General features: G+C 38.2%; 1 protein-coding gene across 11 annotated transcripts in view; it reads left to right on the top strand.

Moving 5' to 3' along the window:
• The window catches only part of LOC102227425 (synaptotagmin-2-like), a 71,644-nt gene that overhangs the window by 32,565 nt on the left and 22,856 nt on the right, over positions 1–16,223 (top strand). For 4 of the 11 annotated variants that reach the window (XM_005801731.2, XM_005801725.2, XM_023336661.1 and 1 more), the window contains one exon: positions 2,035–2,093. The exons of 3 other annotated variants lie outside the window; for them this stretch is intronic. The gene's annotated coding sequence lies outside the window, so the exon portion shown is untranslated. Of the gene's footprint in view, positions 1–2,034; positions 2,094–8,774; positions 9,057–11,467; positions 11,563–16,223 lie in introns of those variants that run through there. 4 more of the 11 variants (XM_023336798.1, XM_023336992.1, XM_023337196.1 and 1 more) reach the window with 3 other exon arrangements.

Raw genomic sequence — 16,223 nt, 5'->3', positions numbered from 1 at the left:
TGTGAAGCCAGATAGAAACGGCCCCTGTCTCCTAGTACCATGAAGTTTTATTTATATATATATATACTGGTCATGAAAACATAGTTTTTTGTATTTTTTTGCAGTGTACACATAGGTAAGTTAAATTATATGAATTACAATAAATACGTAATTTAAATCTCACTAACTTTGGGGATTTAAATGGGATGACAGGCATTTTCTTCACTGAAGTGCACAAATGAATTTGAAAATCTCCCCCAATGGAAGTTTTTGATGACACAATTACAATAACTCAATTATGTCTACTGAGTCATGAAATTGATTGATTTTATAAAGCACAGTGGGAAAATTGTGCCTCAAATAGACACAAAGTCTCAGATCTGAGACAGCAAATACAATTTGAGGAACCACAAATGTCTTTTGCTCCTCTTGTCAGCAAATTTGAGATTCAACACTTTAAAGAAAGAAAAATGTTAAATGTTATTGTTAAACCATAGATAATTATTTTATTATTTTGAAATTCACTTTGACAAAAGCTGATCTTCCCCAAAGCAACAAACCATCTCTTTTTGTCTCAACAAATAGATTTTTTCACCTTACAAGCATAAATTTCAAGCTATCTAAATGGTGTTTAGGGCAACAGTACTGCATAATTATGAAGCGAAACATAACATTGTTAGAATTTTTACAAATTAAAATCTTGCTGCCTGTATTCTTAATCAAATCAACAATAATGAGTTGACTTGAGAAGTAATCTAATTAATAAGGACCACTTGTGTGTAATCTTATTCCAAACCTCTAGGGGGGGCAAAGTTCAGGTGAATTGAGTCTCAATGGAAAAACCCCAATATTAAAATATGCTGTGCGGTTCTGAAACATTATGCATGAAGGCAAAACTGTGTTACTGTTGTTCACATGCAGCATATATTAACTTTAGGTTAATTTTCACAGGCTTGAACTAAAGCTTCCTTAAGTACTTTTCTTTTGCTTTTCTCTGTACTGCGGACTATCATCTCTCATTTTCCTTCACTCCTGAGCGCAAAGCACTGTACAGATGGTGGAGTATTGATGTTAATGGAGTGTGGATGCAGCTAAACACAGGGCAATCCTTGGAAAATAACCTGTAAATAGTTCAGGGTTATGAATAATTTGTCAAAGCACTGTGTTTACATAAAAATGCACTGGTAACATTTGGTTAGAATTTATGGATTTAAAAAGTTTCCTGAGAAAAATAGGCAGTGTGTCTGGCCATGGCAGTACAGATATGTTCATGAAGGCCCAGCATGCTTCTTCGGTGATCTTTTCAGAAAGAACAGCATAGGAATATGACAACTGGCATAATTCTTTAAGACGGGATACTCAACTTACATTCAAAGATCAACTGAGACAGACTGCTTAATTTTCTTTAAACATTACCGATGTGAAAGTGTACTGGACCTGGTTAATGCTAGTTAAATAAGCCACTTAAGTAAATATTTTGTTAAAAAGCATTTCATGCAGGGGAAAGGATTTAATTCTGCTAAAATTATACAACATGAAATAAAATCTCTTATAAATGATCAGAATACCATCAAAGTGATGCAATTATAAAATATAGTTTTGGTTATTAACAAAAATAATAATTCTTTTGTAAAAAGATTAGAATTTTTATTGTTTTAAAATTGTGTGATTAAAAGTGATGTTTTGTGTTTTTCCAAATCTTCATTAGACTCCTGTTACAATAATGAGATTGAATTAGTTCAGTTGTTTGTGGGCAGTAGTGTGCAACAAAATAGCTGCCAGCAATCTTTTATATGTCCCCCACTTATATAGAAATAAGCAGATTTAGACATCAGGTTGCCTTTGTGACAAGGAGATGTTTTTCTGTGAGGTTTGTTTGCGTTTCAGTGGTTATGTAAGGTGCCATCTTAATATACGTACCAGTTATTCTATTTGGAATCGTCACAAGACATCGACATTTATGTAAACTGTATTTCTTTCCAAACCTTACAAAGTGTTTTTCTTTGAAATAAAGTAAACACTTTGCTAATTTCACTTTGGTTTTTTTTCTTCCAGGACTTTGGGTTGAAAACACTCACTGTGATAACTTCCAGCTAAGACAACAGATTTTGGCTGTGAGTATGCCAGAAGTAGATCTCCCTTGTGTTTGACTATACCATTTGAGATTTCCAAGTATATGAGAAAATAGGAATGGATAGAAAATTACTCACCCCATAAGAAAGAGCCACAGCTATTGCTGCGAGTGTCCTTTTTTTTTTTTTATTGGGGACAGATCACTGCACATCGCAACCCACCTTCATCCTCTGCAGAAATCCAGCCTCCATATGTGCCCTTACTGTCCACTGATGACATGGCCCAGTTGGCAGACAATCCATGGCTGGATGCTTTCTGAAGCTGTCCAACAATATAACGCTCTTACGAGCTCTAGGGTCAAAGCAGTAACTGAACCGAGAGGCAAATCTTCTTGAATTTTGTTTAGAATTGAGATATGATGGAGGGTTTTTTAAACTTCACACTGATTTACTGCATATTTTCCCATGCACAGTAGATATTTACGTCACAAATCAGCTGAATGTAAATCGATTTGACTTGGTGCTCGGTCACATGTTGTGGGTTCCACTAGATGTTAGAATGAAGCATGTGCTGGGTTTTCCCATCTGTTCTTAAAAAAAGGCTTTCCATGTGCCAGGGAGGAGGCAACCAACTGCAGTGTGAACTGAGCAGGAAAGGCGTGCTGAGGATGAAGGAGCAGCCCAGTGTGAACAAGCATGATTTAGTGTTAGATTTGCTCTTCATACGCCAGTCTTCAGCATTTCCCCCACACGCCAGCACTCAGTTGATTAATCCCAGTCATTTTTATGAGTGATGTAAGCGTGAGTACCACAGCGGCTACAGAAAGCTAATAAAACCTACTGGAAAACATCAGTGCCTGGAAGGGCAGTTATGGGCTGCTGCTTTGAAACTCATTTAATTCATCTCTCTCTGCCCTCTGCCAGTCTCATTAATACTAACTTTAGTTAGCTCAAAATCTATTCAGAGACATTCCCAACATTGGAGGCTGCAGTTGAAACCTGATATTTACATACTCTGCATGAAGACATAATCCTTTTTCTCCCTGTTGGACACTGAATCATGCTAGACCTTTTTTGTGTTGGGATAGTTCATGTCACCCAAATTATTTCTGTTGTCTGAATATCAAAATACACAAAGAGAGCTTGCATTATAGAAAGTCATAATTTAAATTCATTTCTACAGTATTTGGTACAATGGCCAGTTAAAAAGAAAACCTTGGTTAGTTGCTTTGGGTCTCCTCCCTCAAGCTTCTCTATATATAGTTTGCTGGATTTTTGGTCTATTCCTTCAGACAGAACTGCTGTAACTGAATCAGGCTTGTCGGAGGTCTTGTTCACATATTTGTTCTCAGCTTTGCTCACAATTTTTCTAAAAGACTGAGATTAGGGTTCTAAAATGGACACCCCAAAATATTTGCCTTTGTTGACTTTAGTCACATTATAACTAGTTTGACTGTATGTTTAGTTGACTTGTCTCTTTAGATGACAATTTCTGTCCAAGCTTAAATTTTTCGGCCGATGTCTTGAGATGTTGCTAAAATCCATCCATCCATCCATTTTCTACCACCCTTGTCCCTGGTGGGATCGGGAGGGGTGCTGGTTCCTATCTCCAGCTAGCGTTCCGGGCGAGAGCCGGGGTACACCCTGGACAGGTCGCCAGTCTGTTGCAGATGTTTCTAAAATATTTCCGTATTTGTCCAACAGGCCATCCTTTATCAAAGTTATATATTTTTTTAAATGGCTGTTTAAAAATATTTGTTAAAACTGTCGCTATTTTGGGACATGGGACAATAGTGACAAAAACTTAATAAAATAATATTGAAACCAATGAAATTTGAATTACAAGTAAATTGAAACAAAAAAAATAACATATAATAACAAAAGTAGGATTTATGTTTTAAAACTAAATTGTGTTAGTCATATCTATAGTAAATTCTTATCTACTAAAACCTAAGGTAAAATTTTTGGGTACATCTGGCATGATGTTATGAACAATTTCAAGATCAAATCCACCTTCTGCACTCTTGCTCGATGCTTTTTAAAAAGCAGCCTTGGGGCTCATTATGGAGGCGACAGGAGCAGTGAGGTTTCCCTCTCACTCTTCCTGATCTGAATGAGCCAACACGATGAAATGCACAGCATCGCATTATTGCGTCATCCCACGTCTGCCACAACCAGGCGGAGAAAAAGAACCAGATCTAATGCTAAACTGCCACTGCGGCATGCAATATTTATCATGGCTACATGAAAGCAGCAATCACTGAAAAGATGGTGCAGATGGAACAGACTCACACAGCTTTCTGTTTGCAATCCTAACCACCTTTGATAAACAGCACCAATCCTTTTGTGTGCAAATGCAGCTCCAGTTCTCATGTTACTTATGATGAAAATAAGCATTAGAGTTTCTTTTTGTACTTCTTTTCCCCATTTTGGTTAGGATTTATTACAGCCTCTTTCAAGTAAATGATACATAAGCAAGAGGAAAGGTTTTATGGAGATAGCCACATGCAGCATCACAAAAACATGCAGAAAGAAAAAAGTTAAATTATGCAGCTTGAAGGACACAACAGGAAGATAGAGTGGCTTTCAAATACATACACGCTGCTGTTAAAATGTCTAGATTTTGTCGTGTAGGAACGTAGACCTTCATAAATCATTTCAAATGTTTTGCCACTTTTATAGTGACATACATTCTGCTCCAAGGGAACAAGAAAACAAATGAATGCGTTACATGAAAATAATGTTAAACATAAAATACAGCAATAACCTGGTTTGCATAAATAGAGATGCCATAAAATGAATGTTTTATTGAAATGCTTTATAAATCAGATTCTGCAATAAGCATTTTTAGGTTTTACAGCTTTGATCTGTAGCACAATAGTGATGGTGCTGCAATAGTTGGGGAAAACATTGGACAGAAAAGACATTCTCAAATACTGACGAAAAGACAACATTGAAACTGGTCAGAAAGGTTTCCAAGAGACGGACAATGGCAAAAGTACTTCCAATGAATACTTGCATTATAAAATGTGCCAAATTCATAAACCTATTCCCCATAGGTTTATGAATTTATAGAGTAGGGTTGACAGACAAAAGTCAAATTTTCCAGAGAAAACATAAAAAATCTGAAAATGTTGTGGGAATAGATGGCATGGTCTAATTAAACCTAACTCGAAGCTTTCGACCCCAATTTCAACAGTTTCAACATTGAAACAACACTGCAAGTTCTCACAAGAACATACAACGTAGTGACACATGGTTGTGGCAGCATCATGGTTTGAGATGATGCTCTTCTTCTGATGGTTTTGAAAGCTAAAGATGAAGAGGGTTTCATTTTTCAGCATTGCAGGGAATCCAAACATTCACCCAAAATCAACATAATAATTGCTACATGGGAGAAAATGTAAAGTTTTGGAATGGCTAAGTAGCAGTCTAGAAATAAATTTGACGGAAGATCTCCTCGAGGTTTAATATTCTTGCGTTTTTCTGGTCTTCTGAGGTGAGATTTATGAGATACATTCATGTCAGTGTAACTAATGCACAGAAAACATATGGTGCTATATGTCATTTTTTTCTAAACTCTGAGCGGTGCATTTTAATGGCTTCACAGTCAGCTTTTGATACATGCTGCACGTATTCTTTATTAAATATGCATTCCAGCTTTCACTGAATCTCTCTGGAGGCTTGGCCTGTTTAGTTTGAAGTCAAGTCTGATGGATTTTTTCTCCTTCCTTTACTCCTTACCTGATGAAATTGTGCTGATAATTATTAGATTATCCATACATTTAGTATCTGCTGAAGTGGCAATGATAAGCAGCATAAATCTATGACAAGAATAAAAGTATTAGCCTCATGTCTCTACAAGTCAGTGCTTCTGTGCGCTTTCTGCATCATAAAAAAGGCACCAGCGCCAGTCACGATGGGTTTATCCAACAAGCTATGAATCTTGGTTGGATCAATATTCTGTTCCCACTCAGCCACTAAAACAAACCTGCCAGGGTTTAAGGGCGACAAACTGCAAGAAATGTGTTACACTGACTGCACAAACCCCCCCCCAAAAAACAGAGGAGTCTGAGCAAAATGACCAAAATTGTTTATGAGGTAAACATTTTGGATGCAGAAAGAACAATTACTGTTATGCTTTGGGTGCACATTGCGAAGGAGTTTGACTTACTCTTTTTCACTGTTATATAAAACAATATGGAGGTGTACTGCCTCAAAGAGATCAGAGGCATACCCTCTCAGAGAGGCATGTCTCTCAGTTCTGTCTCAAAGATTTTAAAAGTAAGATGTAGAACTTCTGATAAGTCAACTAAAAAATCAAAAACCAGGACAACCCAGCCTTATAATGCTTAACCCACATGTCATATGTGAGAAATGAAAGAATTCACCTTTCTGTTTTGAAGTTCTTTGCGGTCCCTATTGATGTATCAATAGCTAAAACTACCCTTACCCTCCAAGTACAAAGTGGGCCCCTTTGCACAAAAATTGGGCTAAAATTTGTTGACAGTTTGTAGAGTCTATGTTTCTGGAAAGTTTGGCTTTCACTTAATACTTTCAAGATGTTACCATCAAAGTTCTCCTGGGGAGCCATACACTATCTCAATAGATCTGTTTAAAACAAAATCTGCTCCAAATGTTGCTGCTTCATTTAAGGCACTAACACTCGAATAACACATGTTCAGCTCATTAGAAAACATAAAAGTCTCAAAAACATGACTTGCAAACACTTTTTTGTTTATTGCCTCATAAATAGATTTATTTGCTGCTCTGAGGCAACTGGAGCATTTTAATCTAGCTAGGTGTTTGTTTTAAGCTCTATTTAGTTTTGCTCAGGTGTTTGCTTATTTTATCAAGCCATGATAAAATGGCTTGATAACCATTTTATGACCAAAGATGGTGTTAAACAATGTAAATAAACAATGGTGTTTATTTAGTAAGATGAAAGCTTTAAACCGACAATAGCCACATTTTTTAAAAATGTGACTTGCTTCATTGGGCATCATGGCATAGACAGTCAATGTTGCAGCAAGACTGTGCCATGATCACATAAATCAGAGGTAGCAAGATGGCTAGCAGCAGTGCTATTAATAATTACTATTTTAAAACAAAAACTTTCCTCGCTGCAGGTTACTGAAATTTTCCACTTACCAAAAATTTGTAAAAAAAAAAAAAAAAAAAAGAAAGTTTGTTTTATTCTCAGTTTGGCACTGAACTGTAGTGTTTTAAAATTAGGATGTAGCTGCAAAATTGACGAGAGAGACCGAAGAAGAACTTATGATTGACTTGTCTTTATTTTCTCTTTTGAGACTGTGAACATTCATATGAAAAGTTAATATGAAACTGGGCCCACCTGGATAATTAAGGCGGATTCTTAGTAGCTTAATCAACACTGGTACTATTACATTCCTCAGCTGCAGCCCACTTTCCAAATTAGATTATTTTTCTTACCCTGTTGCTATAAAAGAAAAATCTCTGCTAGTCCATACAGTATTTTACATTCTTGAACTTAGGTGGCAATACATACTTACATTGAAACTAGTCTTATTCTTTAAGACTTGCCAATTTTGTTAACCGAGTGAATTTCTGTTGTAAAATAGGCGACAATTTACTAACATGTCTACTTTTCTTGTCTCACCTCCCCTTTAATTAGTTGATCACTTCTGATTAAAAGCAGGTTTGCAGTACTATATGACTTACATCTTTCTTTATATCCAACTATATAATTAGGATAAAAGTAAAACAAAGCAACCCCCCCCCAAAAAAAACCCCAAAAAAAACCCGCAGTATTCTTCACTCTTCTGCTTTCCATTTTTACTGATTAAGACTATATTGATCTTTGGATCAAGTACTCTTTGCTGGCCAATAAGGTGTGTGATTCATTTGGAGGGAGGACTATAATTCTTGGTGACACACAGCAACACCCAAAGGGCTCCAAAGTGTCTGGCTCACCACTGGTGTTAAGCAAAGAAGTGCGTCATAATGTCTTATTGAGGAGATTTACAGAATCACTTGCTGACTCCAAGGGTAAAATTTGGCAGTTTTTAAGACTTTTGGGACTTGCAAAAAAACAACAACCTTTTTATAAACTTCAGAGGTCTGGTAACGCAAGATGGAATGTCAAACATTTGTAGGTCAGCTAAAGTTTTTAAAATACATCTACACACCATTTTTTATTATTTGTTTATCCTGCTAATATCAAGAAATTTAATAATTTTTGATGACAGTGGCAGTAGTGAAAGTACAAAGCTTAACTCAGGTGAAAGGAATGTGATGACACAAGAGCCAAAATAGCAAATAACTACTGTTGTAACTGAGCAAACAAGAACTTTGTCCTTTTCCTCATTTATCTCAGATAAAGGGTTATGCCATAACCCTTTCTTTTAAAAAAAATTACATCCACTTTCCCTCACACTGAGTTGCAGCTCAGGGACATATCTGATTTCCATGGATTCCCAGAGTAGCAGCAGCTCTGTTTGAATGAGAGTACGGATGCTGGTGGCTCCCACAAGCATATGGATGCTTTTGGTCTGCCCTTACGCGTCGGGACATAGATTGCTGCATGCAGCGCCCTGTGAGCAGCATCGCAAATCAGTCGTCCGAGCAGCGAGCACCGCTGGTGCGGAGGAAAGGGGTGGGAGATAAAGGGGAAAAGCTAGGAGAGGGAAGGAGAGGTGAAAAAGAGGGGAGGGGGATCCTTTCAGGGTAAGAGACAGAGTGGAGAGAGGGAGAGTATGAGGGGATGGAGAGATACAGCGGTGGGGGTAGTTACAGAGCGAGTGAATGCGTGCGTGTGTGTGGGTATGCGTTCATGTGTGCATGTGTATGCAGGAGAACAAGTATTGCTGCAGTGGAAACAGTGCGAAGAGGACTGCAGTTTCTGGTGCTGATGGGAGAACGGTCGAGGCACATCATCAAGGCACTGTCATTTTAACCCCAAGTGCCTGTTTGGTGAAGGGGTTTGCCCGTTGTGGAGAACAGGATTGCGCAATTACGGTATTGCTGGTAAGGGTGTATTTCAACTCTGTTCTTGGGATTGCAGGAACACTACGTCTGAGGAATCTGTAATAGCTTATTTGCTATAGTAGTGTTGTGTTTTCACCTGTAATAAGAAAGTTAGTATTTATATAATTCTTTTTTCCTGATTATGCCACAGTGAAACTGTATATTGGTATCTGTTTTGTGCTGTTGCAACTTTACTCCAATCCACATTAATGTCTCCCTATTAAATACTCAGTTACTTGCATCCTAATCTGTCCTATAAATTAAGTCATAAATCATGTCCTCCTTAGTACAGAGCTTTTGTATGAATTTTAAATGACTTGTGGTTTTTAACAGTGGTACTCAATTATTTTCATTGATCATGCCTTGGTTAGCCTCTGCTGCTAGGTACACCCCTCTCTTGGAGAGTCTCCTGGAGGCTGCCATGCTGACAGATACCCTGCTTACGTTTTTAGTCTCACTAGCATCTCTGACAAGAAGTCAGGAAGAGCCAGAATGGAGCATGCTGCTCTTATGAATTCCCAGGATAGATGTTTTGTATCTGTAATGTAACAAAACATGAGCCAGCCCTCATTGGTCTTTACCTTTAAAGGCTGAGTAATCCAACATAAAAAGAGGCTGACAGTTGTGCTGAGGAGTATAGAGAGATGGGTGGGGATTTTATAAAGTGCTGCAGGATGCTCTTTTTTTTCTGCTGTCTCTCATGGGACTTTTAGCTCAGGCAGCACTGAGGTGACTGTACCAAGGACAAAAACCTATCTTTGGGCTGCTTACACTTCATGCTGGTAAATTCTGACTCTTATGCTTCTGGCTGGAACCTGTCATTAGCATTATTATGTGTAAGTGGTTCATTTTATCCAAATTCCTCATAACAAATCTACCACAAAAAAATGCGATGGAAATTGTGGTTTGAATACTATCATTCTAGAAAAAGTATGTTTTTTAGGTGGGGTTCTGTACTATGTACATATTTCTCTGACACTACATGTCCTCATATGACCTGAAGTGAAACCTTGAAATATGATCTCTGTTTACTATCTGGGTTTATCAGAACAGTCAATGTTTTATGACTTGAGCAAATAATTTCTGAGGTTTTAGAAATACACACAAAAACTGGTATTCTATTTAGGAACACACAAAATACAGTCAGAATGCAAAAACTAGCTGCCTGATATTGTATAAGTCAATAATATCTCACAAAACCACTCTGACACACTGGAGTATCAAAACACAATACTTCTGATTGCCTATTTCCTGTACATCAGGCTCCAGTGTCAAACTATGTTCAGCAGAAACAGGATAGGAAACCGGGGAGTTTTTGAGCTGTTGCTAAGTGTATTCTGTGGTTTGTGTGTGGGGGGAGTGCTACAGCAATGGTGAGTGTTCTGGTGGGTCAAAACAACCATCCACCCATGCATGCATTGTCTGTACCTGTGTGTCCTCACACAGGGTTAAGAGTGGTCAGTGTGTTCTCCCAGAGGCAAATAGCTAAAAGTTACACCCACACATTTACAACGCATCAGAGAGGCATAAAAGACAAACAACCATTCCCACACACTCATTCTTAGGGCAAAGTAGAATGTTAAGTTACTTTCACTCTCATATTTCTGGACTGGGGCAGAAATCAGAATATCCAGAGAAAACACATGCATATTCCAGGAGAACATGGAAAATACACGATGAGAGCTGCTTGGATTGAATCTGAATCCAAAACCTTGATGCAAGGTACCAGTAGCAACTATTGCACCACTATGCAGGCCCTTCAAAATATAAATAGAAATTATGTGGTCCATTGCTCACCTGCCCATTGTTTAATGCGGTGACCATAAACTGAGGTCAATACTGGCACCTTGACTGGTCTGTGGCTACATAGCTCCATGTGCAAGCAACTACAGTAGCTCTTCTGTTGGATCAGACCACAGGCTAGGTTTTGTCCTCCTTGTGTATCAGTGAGGCTTAACTTTGCATGACTCTGTTGTCAATTATTCTCTGTTATTTTCTTGGATCACTTTTTATGGCTAAGTTTTAACCGCAGATTGGGGCAACAAGAGCTTCAGTTTTGGTCATGATCTGAGTCAGTTGTCTTGACATTGTAGTTTAGGTTTTAGCAAACTTCCTAACACCGAGACCTTACATGTGTCCATTTTCCAGCTCTTGAAATTTCATCTATGAAGCTCACTAATTGGCTCACTAATTGTTCCAGTTAACTGAGGAAGAGATAGCTGTGGTATTCATGTCACCTGTCAATTGTTATAATGTATTTCCTGATTGGTTTATACCAGTTATTATTTATCTTAACTCCACCAATAGTTGAGTGCTATTGCTGCATGTCTACTTCGATAAGGCTTCGATAAGGTACAGAGGACTGTGATAATGTGCATGTTCTGATTGTTCTTTCTTGCCCATTGTTGAAGGCCTCGGGGTCAAAACTGGCACCTTGACCTGTGTGTGGCTACACAGCCCAACATGCAAGAACCTACACTAGCTACTCTTTGGGATCTGACCACAGGTCAGCATTTGCTTTCCTTGTTTGTCAGTGAAGCTTGACCACCCATTTCTCTGTCCATAATTTATCTCTGTTATTTCTTTTTATAGCTGATGTTCACTGCAGCTTGGGCCATCAAGAGCTGCAGTTTTGTACATGATCTAAGTCAATATAAATACGAAGCTCACTAACTGGCTTATATTGTACCCGCTTATTGATGAAGAGATAGCTGTGGGATTCATGTAATCTGTCAGTCATTACAATGCTATTCCTGATTTTTGCATATCAGCTATTATTTATTTCAACTCCACCAAACAATGTTTATGTTGTGCGATACTGCTGCATGTTTACTTCTCTAAACCCAATAGCGCAGAGGAGTATGTGATACTGAGCATGCTCTGATCTTTTTTTTTTTTGTCAGGCTTTAAAACATTTAGACAGGCTCATTAAGTCTGTACCTCAGGCAGCCACTCCCAGTGGCTCTCACACTAAGAAATACTCTCAGAGTCTCTCATACATAATCAAAAAAATGAGACGAAGCTTTGAAGTTCACCAGTCTCCTTTCTTTTTCTTGTTTGCTCCCTCCAAGTAGGCAGCTGGTGCCCAAATGCTGAAAGTGCTCAAAGAGGAAGAGAAAAGAAAGAGGCTTACTGTAATAGTGTAGGCTTCAAATAATTCAAGCAATATTCTGGTAGAGTGGGTGTGCCCTCCTAGGGCTATGTCGCTGTTGTTGTCCAAATTCTTGCAACTTTATTGAAACATTCTTTTTAAGCTTATATTTGTATGTTTTCTAAATGCTAATTATTGCTGAAAAGGATCTAACTTAATGAAGAAGAGGATATCTCTTTGAACGCCATCAGCTCTTCACCCTATACTGAGGGTTGAGCCTTCCCAGGCTTGGGCCCTGGCCCATTTGCTGATGTGTCTCTGGCAGACAACAGCAGGGCGCCTTGGTGTTAAACGGTCAGATGCTGTCACAAATCACACACATCCTGCTGTGCTGACAGAGCAGTTTGGCTTCTCTTTAAACTGTGGAGCCAGCTGTCATTGTGGGCTGTTGTGAGATTTTTACCTACTTGCATTTTATGTCTGTATTGCTTCATAGTGGAAATAGAGGTTTGTGACTGTTAAATAGAGTGCAAATTAGAACAGGCAGCACTAGAGGTTCACGAGATTGACTTTTCAGAGATATTTTTGAATTAATTATGTTTTTGGATGAATGCAACTTGACAGGTTATCAAGTTGCATAGTTGGTGTATTTGTTTTGTTTGCGTACAGATAGATGTATTTCAGCATTTTACTAGATAATCTGATGATCTGCAGATTATTTCCCTTCCATCAAATCCTCAAAGAAAGCTCTATTTTTTGAGATTTGGTATTGTTGGAGAAATTGCTAAAAATTAGCGATTCACCTTTCACGAAAGCTAGCAGAGTTCTAACATAAATAAAAACTAGTATAAGGATCACAGACCGTTGCAGCTCAACCACTGGTGCGGTGGAAGAAGTGCATGCTGTTAGATTTTCCTCCCATTGAAGTGAGAGCTTGAGAAATCAGGAAACCTCTTATTCAGTGAGTCTTGCCAACTTGTGATTACGTCTATTGGAGAAATATTTCCAGATTTCAAAATTTATAGCTCCTCTGTTGTGGCAGTTGTACTCCCAGTACCCAGTGTGGCTGCAGAGTGCAGCTTCAGTCTCCAGATCTACATCGAAACGCCCGTAAGAGGTCATCTTTCTGAGACAAAAGACAAAAATGTGTGATGGCACAATGTTGTTTCTCTGTTCAGCTTGTTCAGACTGAACATTAATTAAACTGCAAGAAAATTAAATGCAATTGAATATGTCATTATTATTTTAAAAATATAGGTAAACCCTGTCAGTCAAAATGAAAGACAACAAAAACATCTGGCATAATCTCTGAGCTAGGTAGAGTTTGAATGCAGAACACCTGGAATAATAAAACCTACAAAATAATATATCCTAGCATGAATTATCCAGTACTGCACACATTAATATCGCAATAATTATTGGGATTCCGCATAATGTGTGGTGCTAGTTTAAAATAAGGCCTATCCCTTCATATTTTAGCCCCTAAACTAACTTGAGAGTAAATTATGAATTATAAATTTGGCCATTGCAATTACAGCTTGTTAAATTTCAAACCACCATCCCTTCATTTGTTTTGTCTGCTTTTCCTGCTTTCTATTGTTTCAGTGTGTAACAGATTAATCTTTGATGCTCTGACTACCTACTGGTTTCACCTCAAAATCTAGCGAATAGATTTAAGAGTAGTAAATCTTTCTGCTCATCTCATTCTCCACCTGAAAGGATGGAAGCAAATAGCTCAATATGACAAGCTGCTTCTTTAATACACCTTTTCCTTGAATTATTTCCGTCGCCTGAAAACCATTTTTCACTTACGGCCTCCTTTGCTCAGAATTTTCCCCTCTGATTGTTATTAGATGTTGCTTATCTGCGGTGGTGCAGGAGACCCTCTGATCGTGTCACATTTCCTCTACACAGTTTTACATGCAGATTGGGTCACTGTCTGCGTGACAGAATGATTAATTGGCCTATTGGGAGACAGGGGAAGGGGCCTTGCTGAGGGGAAGAAGGAGGATGTATGGCAACTGGCTGTAAATGATGCCTGAAGTGCCTCGGCTCATGATTCAAATCCTGGCGCCTCACTCCTCCTTTCCTAGTATCCCTCCTGATAATAGCTGAGTCACAGCCGCGGGTGAGAATGAGCATTGTTTTATCTATGCAAGGTTTGCAAATGAGCCTGTCTGCACCGCCCTTTGGGTCAAGACCCACAGAGGTGTACGAATGTGAGGCCTTTTTCTCTAATTGTCTTTAGCGAGATGAAGCATAAAGTAACTTTCTGACATGCTTATCTCGGCCGCTGCCCTCCCATCAGCAGTCCCATCAGTAGGACATCGTGATGTTCTAGCATTTGTGGACATGGAGGTGTAATTGCCCTGATAGTATCACTGATTGATGGTCAGTTTTTCCTCAAGGATCTTTATAACGTTTATGTTTATCTGAAAAGCATTTGTGCTCCCCTCAGGCTGAACACAGTGTGCTATTTAAAATGTCCAGGCGTGGATGGAAGCATGAGCTGTTTTGCTGACAGAGTTAAAGTTCAGACGCTGAGTGAGAGTTAGTAAATGTCATCAGAAAGTAAGCCTGTAAAGTTATCCTACCATGAATTATTTTGTTCTGCTGTGAGTCCACTCTTGACTGAATGTTGCATCTTAATGCATTAGACGGTATGTGAAGCATTAACCTTTAGGAGAATGCCACTCTAAGAGAGCATGCTCTGTCGGGACCAATGCCCAGTTCACAGAGTTAAAGAAAGTGATTCACGTCAAAATGCCACTAAGCTTTATGAAAGAAAACATTATCATGAAGTGTTCTCCTATAACTTTTCATGAGACTGAAGCAGAGAAATATGAGGCTATTTAACCATTATATAATCTGTGTAAAAGGACTGGGTTGTTTCTTTGTTCATTCTTTATTCGTTTTTTGTATGATTTGGGTATGGTGAATTAAATGTGTAGATTTGCCCATGTTTGGGTTATTTTTTCTGTTGATAGACCCATTGATGAACCACTTCTGATTTTCTGGTAGAGTCCATAATATTTCCTAAGACTATTTCAGATTCAAGAGAAGTTTCCCCATATCAATTATTCTCTACAGTGATTAACGGTGGGCCTGAGGTGAATTTCTTCTTATTCATCATAATGTATGTTGCTGAAAAGCTAAATCTTAATGTCACCTGACTAAATCAAATAGTTCCAGTTAACACCCCGGTAGGGATAACAAAAAACTGGGCTTATTTACTTATGGCAGGAGAGTGCTTTCTCCTGACAACTCGTCAGCTGATGTGCAGCGTCAAACGGTCTGGTTAAATTTTCTTAACCTTCTCCCCTTGTCAGTCTGTCTCTCCCCCGCTCTCTCTCTGTTTATACACATATAATGTAAAATCAGAGCAAAACTATTTATTAAAAAGACTATACAATGTTTTTATTGCACACCACAGAAATCACCCATTCTGACATATTCAACATTCAGCATTTAGCATTTATGCTCCCCTCAGGCTGAACTCAATGTGCTATTTACTAAAGTACTAAAGCTCCAGATTGTGAAAACTGTGAAATATGTTAGTTAAAAGTTGTGTTTTAACCTTCGCAAAGGTTACAATCTGGGCTGTTTTCATTGATGTATTGAGCTGAAGACTTTTTGGTTAACAATGTCTTGTTCTGGCACATTGTTTTGGAACATGAGCTGCGACTTCAGCTTTGCCAAAGCCTTGTCATTTTTTGGCTCTGTCATGAAATGATAAAAGAGCTAGTGCTATGTAACTACAGTAGACAACCTTGAAGAAATATGTCTCTGTCATGGACTTAATATTTATTTTACTGAAAACAACAAATTATTTTCATTGTTCTATTTCTTCACAAGCCTCAAGTTCTCAAATTAATATTTTGCTTTCCATTAAATTTGGATAAGTTAACTGTGATTACAATAAATTTGGATGTTCACAGTTTAGAGCACATCCAACTGAAAATAGTCTAGGAATATATTCAGACTTACTTTAGCAGACTCTCTCATCTTTCTGTGGTAAATAGCAAGCACTGCAGCCATCAGTATCCACCCTGTAATCTTATTAAAATTGACTAAAA

Source organism: Xiphophorus maculatus, chromosome 1, assembly GCF_002775205.1.
Source record: "Xiphophorus maculatus strain JP 163 A chromosome 1, X_maculatus-5.0-male, whole genome shotgun sequence".
NCBI lineage: Eukaryota > Metazoa > Chordata > Actinopteri > Cyprinodontiformes > Poeciliidae > Xiphophorus > Xiphophorus maculatus.
This window is presented reverse-complemented; position numbering and strand designations above follow the sequence as displayed.